At 37.1% G+C, this 12,707-nt stretch overlaps 1 protein-coding gene across 1 annotated transcript in view; it reads left to right on the top strand.

Moving 5' to 3' along the window:
- The window catches only part of LOC137239342 (discoidin domain-containing receptor 2-like), a 500,380-nt gene that overhangs the window by 174,258 nt on the left and 313,415 nt on the right, over window positions 1–12,707 (top strand). The gene's annotated exons all lie outside the window — the stretch shown is intronic.

The following is a 12,707-nucleotide window of genomic DNA, read 5'->3' as shown; positions in this document are numbered from 1 at the left end:
TACACCAGCTCCCGTGTTACTTGTATCTATATAGCATATACAACTATGTACAAATATCTCTTCAACTTTCTCGCACATCTTAGATCATTGGTACCGAAAAAACGTCAAGTTAATTGAAAGGTCGAAAGATCCTGATTATCTATCAACTGCACTTATGTGGTTGTCGTTAGAGCAGCCTGCTCAAAAGCCGCAATCACTCGTAGAATCGTCAGCAAAATTAAATTACAGAGGTCTTACGAATCCAGGATCCACTGTGTAGATAAAAGTTTATTTCATTATTACACCCGGATTAAAGTCGAGTGACATGCTTCTCTCTAGCTAATAACTGTTTTGTCTCTGGCAATGGGCTTCTCTCTGGCTTATATCTGTTTTTTCCCTGGCAATGGGGCTCTCCGCATCTGAAGAATCAAAAACCTTACCCGACTTGAATGTCATAATGCTTTGGGAAATGAACCACAATTTTCATAGAGTAGAGTCTGGACTAAGCAGTTGTCTGTTAATATGGTTTCCAGAAAGAAGTGCGTGGGCATGGCAGTATATTCCTTGACAATGATCATTTTCGCCTCTTTATGTATGAATGCACTTAACTTTCAAGTGTCATAAGAAACCCCCTCTACACGTTGTTAGTTAGTGATGGAAATCATATAAGCAATTCGTAGCAAATCATCTTATATAACGCCAGTATCATATAAGCGTAGTTGGGTGTAAGCACAAAAGCGGACTAAAGTTTAAGCTTTCTAGTTTAAGTACGTACTAGAATAGAAGCGTATTAGTGTAGAAGTTGCAGTCACTGTCATAGACAAAACTATAGTCATTGTCGTAGATGTATGGACCAAATGTAAACACATAGGAGCGTAATAGGAGTAGTATATAGGCGTGTTACCGCAAGCGTGCCAACGTATTAGCGTAGTAGCGTACAAGTATACACATTAGTTTGCTTATATTTTTATTTTCGTTTGCAATGAGACTATTTTATTCTTTTTCTGAACACCTGTTTAAAAAAGTTTAAAATCAGCTCAAATTTAATATCCTATCTGGATGTTTTTAATTCTCTACCTAAGAAATTAAACTCAAAAATAAACATGTGTCAATAAATTCTGGTAAAAAAATGGAAAAATATTAGACATGCATATATGTATGTAAGTATGTAATTGAATTAACTTGCTAGCTTTTCAACTAATTAAAATTAAGCTTAATTCCAAAGTTACTTTCATTTTATCCAATATTTCTGCGAAGCAAATTAATTTGATGTAAGTTTAACAAATACATTCAACTGAATTTTCGACATGATTTCACCACCAGGGATTTGCTAGAATATCTTTATATAACAGCTGCCTTTTTCCACCAGTTCACTTCGAACTTCAAAAAACAAACAAAATTTCACAAAAACAAATTTTCCAAAAAAAAAAGAAAATCCCCTAATATTAGGTATGTTAAACATTCATGCAAATAATTGATAAAATTGCGAATTCTAACCACATTTACCACAAAGCAACAAATTAAATAGAACTAAACCGAAAAATTTTAAACAGAAAACCAATTGCATTAAAAATGAGAAAATGTACCTAAAATATTGCATAATAAAATTGTAATTGCATTGAAAAAAAGTTAATATATGTGTGAATGTATCTACATATATACATTAGAGTAGTCCATATGTATCGAACAAACGATTTGGTCCAGCTCGTTGACCTAGAGTGTCTTAAGTTTTCTCCATTCTCTACCCTCTTAAGGGAGCTTTGCTGAAGCTGATACACATGATCTATTAAGGTCCATCCGATCAAACCTTGATACATCGTGTTCAGAGCTCAATATTATAACAAGAACATTGCTGTACTTTGGACCAATGAATGTAAGGATACTAACCCTGTTGCCTATTTGCAAACTCCCTTGCAGCAGGTAGAGGCTCGCCTCTATCATATGTATATCCTCCCCCAACGCATTGTGGTGCTCATCTGCATCCGTGCTTATGAACAACCGCTGTTTACGACTTTCCCCTTATACTAGTCTCTTGATTTCCGCAGTTTTGCCTTTACATTACGGACCATATTGTTAAATGCTAGTATAAATGTCTGCTAATTCTACTGCTCGACGGTCAGCACGTCAAAATTCTCAGTAATTTAATTGGGCAGTATATATGAGTACAGCTGTTTTCTTACCATGACTGGAGCTAGCGCTCTTCCTTCCGATTGCCAAATCCGCGCGCTCTGAGTCCCGAAACTTTTCCTCTCAATGAGAGCCATAGTTCCTGCATCAGCGCCACATGAATCGAACGCTCCTCATGGGTGAGGAAGGGTTCTCTCGACGCTAATTTACTTTGTTGGAATTATTATTTTTTGAGTCTCCATAGAGAAATTTTAATTTTGATCACTGTGCGTCACGCCTTATGCGTTTCCAATCGGTACCAAAATTTATAAATGAAATGTTTGACCTTAGTATTTTCTTTTTGAGGGGATAGATCGAATAAAATTGGTTAATAAGGTCCACCCTAGCCTGTGAATACTAGATCGGCCCTGAATTAAGAAAAAAATCCGATTACAAACCGCCGGGCGGAAAATGGTATCTTTCACCGAAAGATTTAAAATATTATTTGTTGAGGATCAGATAATATATTTTGGGTACCGCCGGTTTGAAATCAGAAAAAAATGTGAAAAAGAGCATTTAAGACTGGCCACGCACTGACGTCGTTTTGATGTCTTCCCACAGTCATTTTCGAATAGATTGATGAAACAAGAAGTATTCTTAAGTGTAACAACGCGACTCTCATCCAAAACAAGCAAAAAGACGTCAGAAAAGAATACAGGGTTTCTAGAATGGCAAAAGCCAAGTTGAAACAAAACAAGTAAGGAAGGCTAAGTTCGGGTGTAACCGAACATAACATACTCAGTTGAGAGCTATGGAGACAAAATAAAGAAAATCAATCTGGGGTAACCCTGGAATGTGGTTGTATAACATGTGTATCAAATGAAAGGTATTAAAGAGTATTTTAAGAGAGAGTAGGCCATAGTTCTATGGATGAACGCCATTTAGGGATATCGCCATAAAGGTAGACCAGGGCTGACTCTAGAACTTGTTTGTACGATATGGGTATCAAATGAAAGGTGTTACTGAGCATTTTAAGAGGGAGTGGGCCTTAGGTCTATCGGTGGACGCCTTTTCGAGATGTCCCCATTAAGGTGGACCAGGGGTGATTCTATAATGTGTTTGTACGATATGGGTATCAAATGAAAGCTGTTAATGAGTATTTTAAAAAGGAGTGATCCTTAGTTCCATAGGGGGTGTTCCACCAGGGGTGTCTGTACGATATGTGCATCAAACGAAAGGTGTTACTGAGCATTTTAAGAGGGAGTGGGCATTAGGTCTATAGGTGGACGCCCTTTCGAGATATCGCCATTAGGGTGGGCCAGGGGTGACTCTAGAATGTTTGTACGATATGGGTATCAAACGAAAGGTGTTACTGAGCATTTTAAGAGGGAGTGGGCATTAGGTCTATAGGTGGACGCCTTTTCGAGATATCGCCATTAGGGTGGGCCAGGGGTGACTCTAGAATGTGTTTGTACGATATGGGTATCAAATGAAAGGTGGTAATGAGTATTTTAAAGGTGGACGCCCTTTCGAGATATCGCCATTAGGGTGGGCCAGGGGTGACTCTAGAATGTTTGTACGATATGGGTATCAAACGAAAGGTGTTACTGAGCATTTTAAGAGGGAGTGGGCATTAGGTCTATAGGTGGACGCCTTTTCGAGATATCGCCATTAGGGTGGGCCAGGGGTGACTCTAGAATGTGTTTGTACGATATGGGTATCAAATGAAAGGTGGTAATGAGTATTTTAAAAGGGAGTAATCCTTTGTTCTATAGGTGGACGCCTTTTCGAGATATCGCCATAAAGCTGGACCAAGGGTGACTCTAGAATGTTTGTACGGTATGGGTATCAAACGAAAGGTGTTACTGAGCATTTTAAGAGGGAGTGGGCATTAGGTCTATAGGTGGACGCCTTTTCGAGATATCGCCATTAGGGTGGGCCAGGGTGACTCTAGAATGTGTTTGGACGATATGGGTATCAAATGAAAGGTGGTAATGAGTATTTTAAAAGGGAGTAATCCTTAGTTCTATAGGTGGACGCCTTTTCGAGATATCGCCATTATGGTGGGCCAGGTGTGACTCTAGAATGTTTGTACGATATGGGTATCAAACGAAAGGTGTTACTGAGCATTTTAAGAGGGAGTGGGCATTAGGTCTATAGGTGGACGCCTTTTCGAGATATCGCCATTAGGGTGGGACAGGGGTGACTCTAGAATGTTTGTACGATATGGGTATCAAACGAAAGGTGTTACTGAGCATTTTAAGAGGGAGTGGACATTAGGTCTATAGGTGGACGCCTTTTCGAGATATCGCCATTAGGGTGGGCCAGGGGTGACTCTAGAATGTTTGTACGATATGGGTATCAAACGAAAGGTGTTACTGAGCATTTTAAGAGGGAGTGGACATTAGGTCTATAGGTGGACGCCTTTTCGAGATATCGCCATTAGGGTGGGCCAGGGTGACTCTAGAATGTGTTTGTACGATATGGGTATCAAATGAAAGGTGGTAATGAGTATTTTAAAAGGGAGTAATCCTTAGTTCTATAGGTGGACGCCTTTTCGAAATATCGCCATTAGGGTGGGCCAGGTGTGACTCTAGAATGTTTGTACGATATGGGTATCAAACGAAAGCTGTTACTGAGCATTTTAAGAGGGAGTGGGCATTAGGTCTATAGGTGGACGCCTTTTCGAGATATCGCCATTAGGGTGGGCCAGGGGTGACTCTAGAATGTTTGTACGATATGGGTATCAAACGAAAGGTGTTACTGAGCATTTTAAGAGGGAGTGGACACTAGGTCTATAGGTGGACGCCTTTTCGAGATATCGCCATTAGGGTGGGCCAGGGGTGACTCTAGAATGTTTGTACGATATGGGTATCAAACGAAAGGTGTTACTGAGCATTTTAAGAGGGAGGGGGCATTAGGTCTATAGGTGGACGCCTTTCCGAGATATCCCCATTAGGGTGGGACAGGGGTGACTCTGGTATGTTTTTGTACGATATGGATATCAAATTAAAGGTATTAATGAGGGTTTTAAAAGCGAGTGGCCCTTAGATGTATATGTGAAGGCGTTCTCGCGATATCGACCAAAATGTGGACTAGGTGATCCAGAAAATCATCTGTCGGGTACTGCTAATTTATTTATATATGCAATACCACTAACAGTATTCCTGCCAAGATTCCAAGGGCTGTTGATTTCGCCTTGTAGAACTTTTTCATTTTCTTCTACTTAATATGGTAGGTGTCACACCCATTTTACAAAGGTTTTTCCAAAGTTATATTTTGCGTCAATAAACCAATCCAGTTACCATGTTTCATCCCTTTTTTCGTGTTTGGTATAGAATTATGGCATTTTTTTCATTTTTCGTAATTTTCGATATCGATAAAGTGGGCGTGGTTATGGTCAGATTTCGCCCATTTTTTATACCAAGAAAAAGTGAGCTCAGGTAAGTACGTGGGATAAGTTTAGTAAAGATATATCGGATTTTGCTCAAGTTATTGTGTTAATGGCCGAGCGGAAGGACAGACGGTGGACTGTGTATAAAAACTGGGCGTGGCTTCCACCGATTTCGCCCATTTTCACAGAGAACAGTTACCGTCATAGAATCTATGCTCCTACCAAATTTGAGAAGGATTGGTAAATTTTTGTTCGACTTATGGCAATAAAAGTATTCTAGACAAACTAAATGAAAATGGGCGGAGCCACGCCCATTTTGAAATTTTCTTTTATTTTTGTATTTTGTTGCATCATATCATTACTGGAGTTGAATTTTGACTTAATTTACTTATATACAGTAAAGATATTAAATTTTTTGTTAAAATTTGAATTTAAAAAAATTTTTTTTTAAAAAGTGGGCGTGTTCTTCATCCAATTTTGCTAATTTTTATTTAGCACATATACAGTAATAGTAGTAACGTTCCTGCCAAATTTCATCATGATATCTTCAACGACTGCCAAATTACAGCTTGCAAAACTTTTAAATTACCTTCTTGTAAAAGTGGGCGGTGCCACGCCCATTGTCCAAAATCTTACTAATTTTCTATTCTGCGTCATAAGTTCAACCCATCTACCAAGTTTCGTCGCTTTATCTGTCTTTTGTAATGAGTTATCGCACTTTTTCGGTTTTTCGAAATTTTCGATATCGAAAAAGTGGGCGTGGTTATAGTCCGATATCGTTCATTTTAAATAGCGATCTGAGATGAGTGCTCAGGAACCTACATACCAAATTTCATCAAGATACCTCAAAATTTACTCAAGTTATCGTGTTAACGGGCGGACGGACGGACGGACGGACGGACATGGCTCAATCAAAATTTTTTTCGATCCTGATTATTTTGATATATGGAAGTCTATATCTATCTCGATTCCTTTATATATGTACAACCAACCGTTATCCAATCAAACTTAATATACTCTGTGAGCTCTGCTCAACTGAGTATAAAAATTTTTACACAAATGAAAAAAGACACACATCAACATAAGCTTATAATTTAAGGACGAACTTTTGCTAATTTTTTCTGCACAGTCTAATGCACAAACATAAAGACAACACATATGTATGTATCTGCAAATATATATATGATATCGATATCTATATATTTCATTTACCGAGTTTTCAAATGTAAAAGCAAAAACCAAACTCAACTGGAATGCCAATTTGTAGGAAATGCCAAGTAAAACCACAAAGTTTTCAAAATGAATATGAAAATGTAAATGCGAAGGCAAATAAATGAAAGCTGATTTTTATTACTATTTACTTTACTATTTTTTAAATTTTTACCCATTTTTTTAAAGGAAATTGAGACCAAATTAATAAAACATGCATTTTGCAATGATTTTAATGCACTTTTTTTATAATGATTTGCATAAAAAAAATTTTTGGTTTTTTTTCTAAACAATTGGAATTTATTTCAGTGTGAAATCACAGCATTCACCGCATACTATTTTAATCTCATTGAATTTCTACTTATGCTTTATTTATGGATTATACTGCAAAATTGTAACTTTAACATTTAATCCATTTGAAGTTAAACAATTTTAGTTTTTATCGCATATTTATACAAATCCAATATGCCAATGCTTGTTTACGGTTGACTTCGCTCACAGCTAGACTTAAATCTGTGTTTTGATTTAGTTTAATATCGCTTTTTTATTAATTAACAAACAAACAAAAAATACGAATACTGACAACGAATGAAACTAGAAAATTTTTCTTCAGCTAAGCTTCGTATCTACAGAAACACTGGTACTGAAACCGGCGCTCTATCCCCCAGCCTCACGACTGCTCCATTCTTCGTTGTGTAATTTTTAACGCTGTTTGTGTCACATTGGACTTTATCCACTCACCAAAGCTTGCCTACGACGAGTCCCGGTTAGTGGATGACCTTCATGACTGCATGGCGGGGGAACGAAAGCCGAAGATGTACCAGCTGTAACTCCGAAAACCGTTGAATGAGGTAACGTGCGCCATAAAGGCAGCCGAATCCATGGTGATGAGGGCCAGTAGCCGTCCTAAGACAGCAAACCTTCCATGCAAGCAGTAAGGAATGGAGATCAGGTTGCCTTTAACAAAGCACCAAACTCACCTGATTGACTTGCGAAAAATGAAGTGCCAACTTATCCATACTTCCTTACAAATGAGTTGAGAATTGAGCTGCTTGCTTTTGGCAACCTAGTGAATTTCTCTGTTTGGTCAACACCAGCGGTGTGATTTGCTGTTGCTGCCCAGCTGTGAGATGTTTACCAAGCACTAGATTACTGCAAATTGTATTGCAGCATAATTTAAGGCGCAGGTGAAGTAACAGAGGCCGAAAAGGTTGGAAAGGTTTAAATGTAGACTCGGACCATTATTTTTAGGTAACCAAAATTTGCAAAAAAAAAATTGTGCAGCGTAAAAGATGTGCACACCTGCTCACTGAGTAAATTCCGCTATTATGTTTGTTGCTGTGCTGGGCGGTTACAAAAAACCCGGGACCGCCAATTGTTGTTGTCTGTTGTAAAACTACTGCAAACTCTGAAGTAACCATTTCTTTGAGTCTATAAACCTGCTGGTATGTTATACGGAACATCTTCCTGAAGTTTCGAGAGTATGACGACCTTAGACGATGCGATGGTGGATTTATGTACCATGAGCGCTGCTTGAATGTCTAGTAAATCAAGCTATCAAACCGAGTCTTTATACAGAACTGCCGCTAAATCAGTGAGGAAGGAGATTTAGAGCGGCTACTGAAGTTGCTTTAATGTCGGGGCACGGCAAGAGTGTCTCCCTACTGGCCCGTCCTACCATCCCTCCTCCAGGTCGCTTCAGACGGGATAGTACTTAATGATATGAATAATGTGTGGAAATTCTTAAAGGAAGTCCACGCATGACAGAAGGATTATAAACGAGTTCATCAATAAAAATAATGGCGAAATTGACGAACCGAGATGGTTCATTGCTATCTAGAGAGAAAGTTAACGGAACCGAGAGATTTGCTATCTGGCGTTCTAGCTTAAAAAGTTAAATCTTCCGCTAAAAGAGGACAATATGAAGTGCTTACTGTCATCCAAGAAAGAATCTGTTCAGTCCCGCCGTTGTAGTTTCGTCGCTGTTGAGGGATATGCGTTCTAAACTGTGAACGGTTTACTTGTTGTTTTCAAACTTTTCACAACGAAACCTGACAACCTATGTAAATAAAATCTAGGTCATGTTATATTATACATACATATTTATAAATTACCTGCGCTTTATTTTATGTAATTCTTGAGGTATCTTGGATATGCTGGTATTATTTAGATTTTTTTCACATTTAGATTATGTTATATTATCTTATTTTATGTTATGCTATGTTATGTTGTGTTTATAATATTTTTTATGCTTTTCTATGTTATGCTATGTTGTTTTATGTTATGTTATATTATGTGTTGTAATGTTATGTTATGTTATGCTTTCTTATGTTATGTCAAATCATGTTATATAATGTAATGTAATGGTATACTATGCCATGTTGTGTTATGTTATTTTATGTTATATTATGTTATGTGTTGTACTGTTATGTTATGCTTTGTTATGTTACGCAATGTTTCTTATATTATTTATTTATTTATTTATTTATTTTGTTAATTATTTAAAGTCAACTAACAAGAGTGGTCGACTAACAAAATACAAAGGAAAGTAACATAAAAAAAAAGATAGCGTAAAAATATATACAAGTATAGAATTAAAAATGGAATAAATTAAAAATTTACAATTTCTTTTAACATTGAACAAGAACTAAAATTAAACTATCATTACAAATTAAACAAATAAACTTTAAGATATCAGTTGAGACTGAAAAGTATACCATTGCGTAAGGCAACAAACGAACATTCGATACTAATGCAATTATACAAGTCGTTATAGTACGAGCACCAAACACGTATAGGATCATTTTTGCCAAAATTTCTACGACACAGGGGTAAATGGAAGGGCACGTAGTGTCTGGACGTCCTAGCAGGAACTGCAAAGCTCAATCGACTTAGCAGCTCAGAGGAGTCAACCTCACCTAGAATTAGCTTATGCAGGAACATTACCCCGAGTAATATTCTACGATTTTCCAGAGTTGGCAAATTAATGAGAAGAAGTCTACTTCTATAAGACGGAAGATGAAGATTTGAGTCCCAGTTAAAGGCCCGTAGAGCAAAAATTAAAAATTGTTTCTGCACAGACTCAATACGCTTTATATGAGTAATATATAATGGACACCAAACACACTAGCAATACTCAAGTATTGGGCGGACCAGCGAAGTGTAGAGGACTTTGGTCAGATACGGATCCTTGAACTCCTTAGCCCAGCGTTTCACAAAACCAAGGGTACCCATTGCTTTATTAGTAATAGCTGAAATATGTGAGTTGAAGCTCAGTTTCGAGTCAAACAGAACCCCTAAATCGTTAATCGAAGATATACGCTCCATAAAGTGCATAAGACGACAGGACAGGCTTCACGCGATGAAATGTCATGAACTTACATTCGGAACAGTTGAGAACTAATGCATTTATTGTACACCAGCGTTGAAATAAGTCCAAATCAACCTGAAGTGGATTTGAGCGAGTTAACTCCGAAGGCAAGCATGTATAGCAAATTTTTACATCATCGGCATACATTAGAGCTCGTGAATGATTCAAAATCTGTGGCAGATCATTTATAAAAAGAGTAAAAAGCAATGGGCCTAAATGACTGCCCTGAGATACACCAGAGGTAACATTAATTGATTTTGAAATAATATTTTTATAAAGCACCTTTTGGGTTCTATTAGAAAGATAGCTTGAGAGCCATGAAGTCAGACTCTTCGGAAAGCCCAGTAAATCAAGCTTCAGAATCAGAAGTTCGTGATTCACTGAATCAAAAGCTTTACTAAAATCCGTATAAATCACATCAGTTTGCTTGCAAGCCAAAAAACCATCCCGAACTAAAGAGGTAAACTCAAGTAGGTTTGTGGTGATTGACCTACATCTCACAAACCCATGCTGAAAGGGTGATAATATGGAAGTACACGAATGTTGAAGCTGACAGGTAATTATTTGTTCAAAGGTTTTAGGAATAGCTGAAAGCTTAGCAATTCCCCTATAATTCTCAATATTAGATCTACTACCCTTCTTGTGCAGAGGTATGATAAATGACTGTTTCCAAATTGATGGAAATGACACCGATTGCAAAGATAAATTGAACAATTTTACGATCGGTTCTGTTAAGTTCACAGCACAGAACTTAAGCATACAGCCAGGAATACCATCGGGCTCTGGAGAAAAAATCGGTTTCAGAGCTAAAAAACTCTGAAGTACAGTGGCACTATCAATGACTGGATTGAGAATACAGTTAGAACTAACTATCTCGAACGGATAACTACCGGTTTGGGTATAGGTTGACGAATAGGTCGATTTGAAAAATTCTGCGAATAAGTCGGCAATATCATGGCCAAGGCTAGCATTCTCGCCACCCAAAGACAAAGATGATGGAAATCCCGAAGATCTGCGCTTTGAATTAACAAACCCGTAAAATTTTTTAGGATTGTTAAAAAACTCAATTTTGCATCTTGTTAAATACGACTTGTAGCAGTTTTGATTCAGGCGTTGGAAATTGGAACGGGCATCTAAATATTTAGAAAAATCTTCAGAATAACCAGATCTTTTAAAACGCTTGTAGAGCCTCGATTTAATATTGTTCAGGTTAGCAAGTTGCCTCGAGAACCAAGGTGGTTTACTACTCTTAGCCTTCACAAAATGAACCGGAACGCAACGATTAATAAAGTCACTTAGGTAACTATAAAAAATAGACGTGGCAGCCTCAACATCAGTACAAGCATAAAGGTCAGACCAATCGTGGGAAGCTAACAGTTGATTAAGCAAATCAAAGTTAGCCTTTTTAAAACATCTCGAACGAGAACGACATAACACTTCCATGAAATTAATCGTAGGCAGTAAATTGTCCAGTGTAACCTCAAGTGTAGGGTGCAAGGCATCTTCAGGCATGTCATGACATGTTATATAATATAATGTAATGCTATATTATGCTGTGTTATGTTACTTTATGTCATGTTATGTAACACGAAGTAGCGCTATGTTTTGCTATAACGTTTTGTGCTTTCTTTTTATTTGTTTCAAGTTACATCACTTCATTCAATTTCATTTAATTTAATCCGCAGTCACCACTACAGTCATAACTCTGCCATTTCTCATATAGCACAGGTATCGCCCCTATCTCCTCTTTTTTCTCCATCTATCAACTATAAGCTCATCACAAATTCCATTATAACCTCAGTCCGCAAAGCCATTGGCATCATGCCGTCATCGCAGATAGTTAATAAAGCTCATATAAAGTTGCAAACACACTCATACAATACTCGTACATATGAAATCCTTGTTCGTCAACTTCCTTCATCTGCATGTTTCTTTCTTTTACAACAAATTTTATTGTTTCGTCGTCTGCCCAAACGACCGCAGTGTTATTTGTCTACCTTTGATTTCGTGCAAGTTTTAATTGAAGCTTTTATTATGGCATTGTTGAGAACTCAAACTAAAACAAAAACAAATATGAATAACAAAATGTGTGTACAATAAAGGGCAATGCAACTGACGGACTGGATAAAGCACTCTTAACATTCAGATGTACAGCAGCGAGCAAAAAAATAGCAGTGGCATATTTGTATCAAACTTCGTCAGCTAAATTCGTTTTTTTTAATTTTTGATATTTTAAGAAGAAACTGAATCTGCAGCTATGCAAACCAAACTCAAAAGCGTTTTCGTAAGAATTCAAAAATGTGAGTAAATTTAACAAAAATTTATATATTTTTTTAACTTTTTTAATTTATATTTGTTTTATAGCTCAATCAATTTTAGTCTAACAAAGTACGCGTTCGTTTCTGACGAAAGTTCGTAGCAGTTTTTTCTTAAAATATCGGAAGTAAGAATAGAAGGATATAATTAACGAAACTTGAAAAAAATATTTCCCATGCTTTTTTTCTGCTCGCTGCTGTATGTGTGTTTCTATGTGCATACGCGTCATGTGCATATTTTCAGTTTGCTGCCAAACTTAGTTTTTTTCTTCTTTACTATTTGAGGTGCTTTTTGTACTTTTAAAATTAGTTGAATTTCTGTGAAATTTCAAAG

The sequence above is a fragment of the Eurosta solidaginis genome, chromosome 2 (assembly GCF_040869045.1).
Source record: "Eurosta solidaginis isolate ZX-2024a chromosome 2, ASM4086904v1, whole genome shotgun sequence".
In the NCBI taxonomy this organism is placed as follows: domain Eukaryota; kingdom Metazoa; phylum Arthropoda; class Insecta; order Diptera; family Tephritidae; genus Eurosta; species Eurosta solidaginis.
The sequence above is the reverse complement of the archived record's forward strand: the minus strand, read 5'-3'. Positions and strand labels throughout refer to the sequence as shown.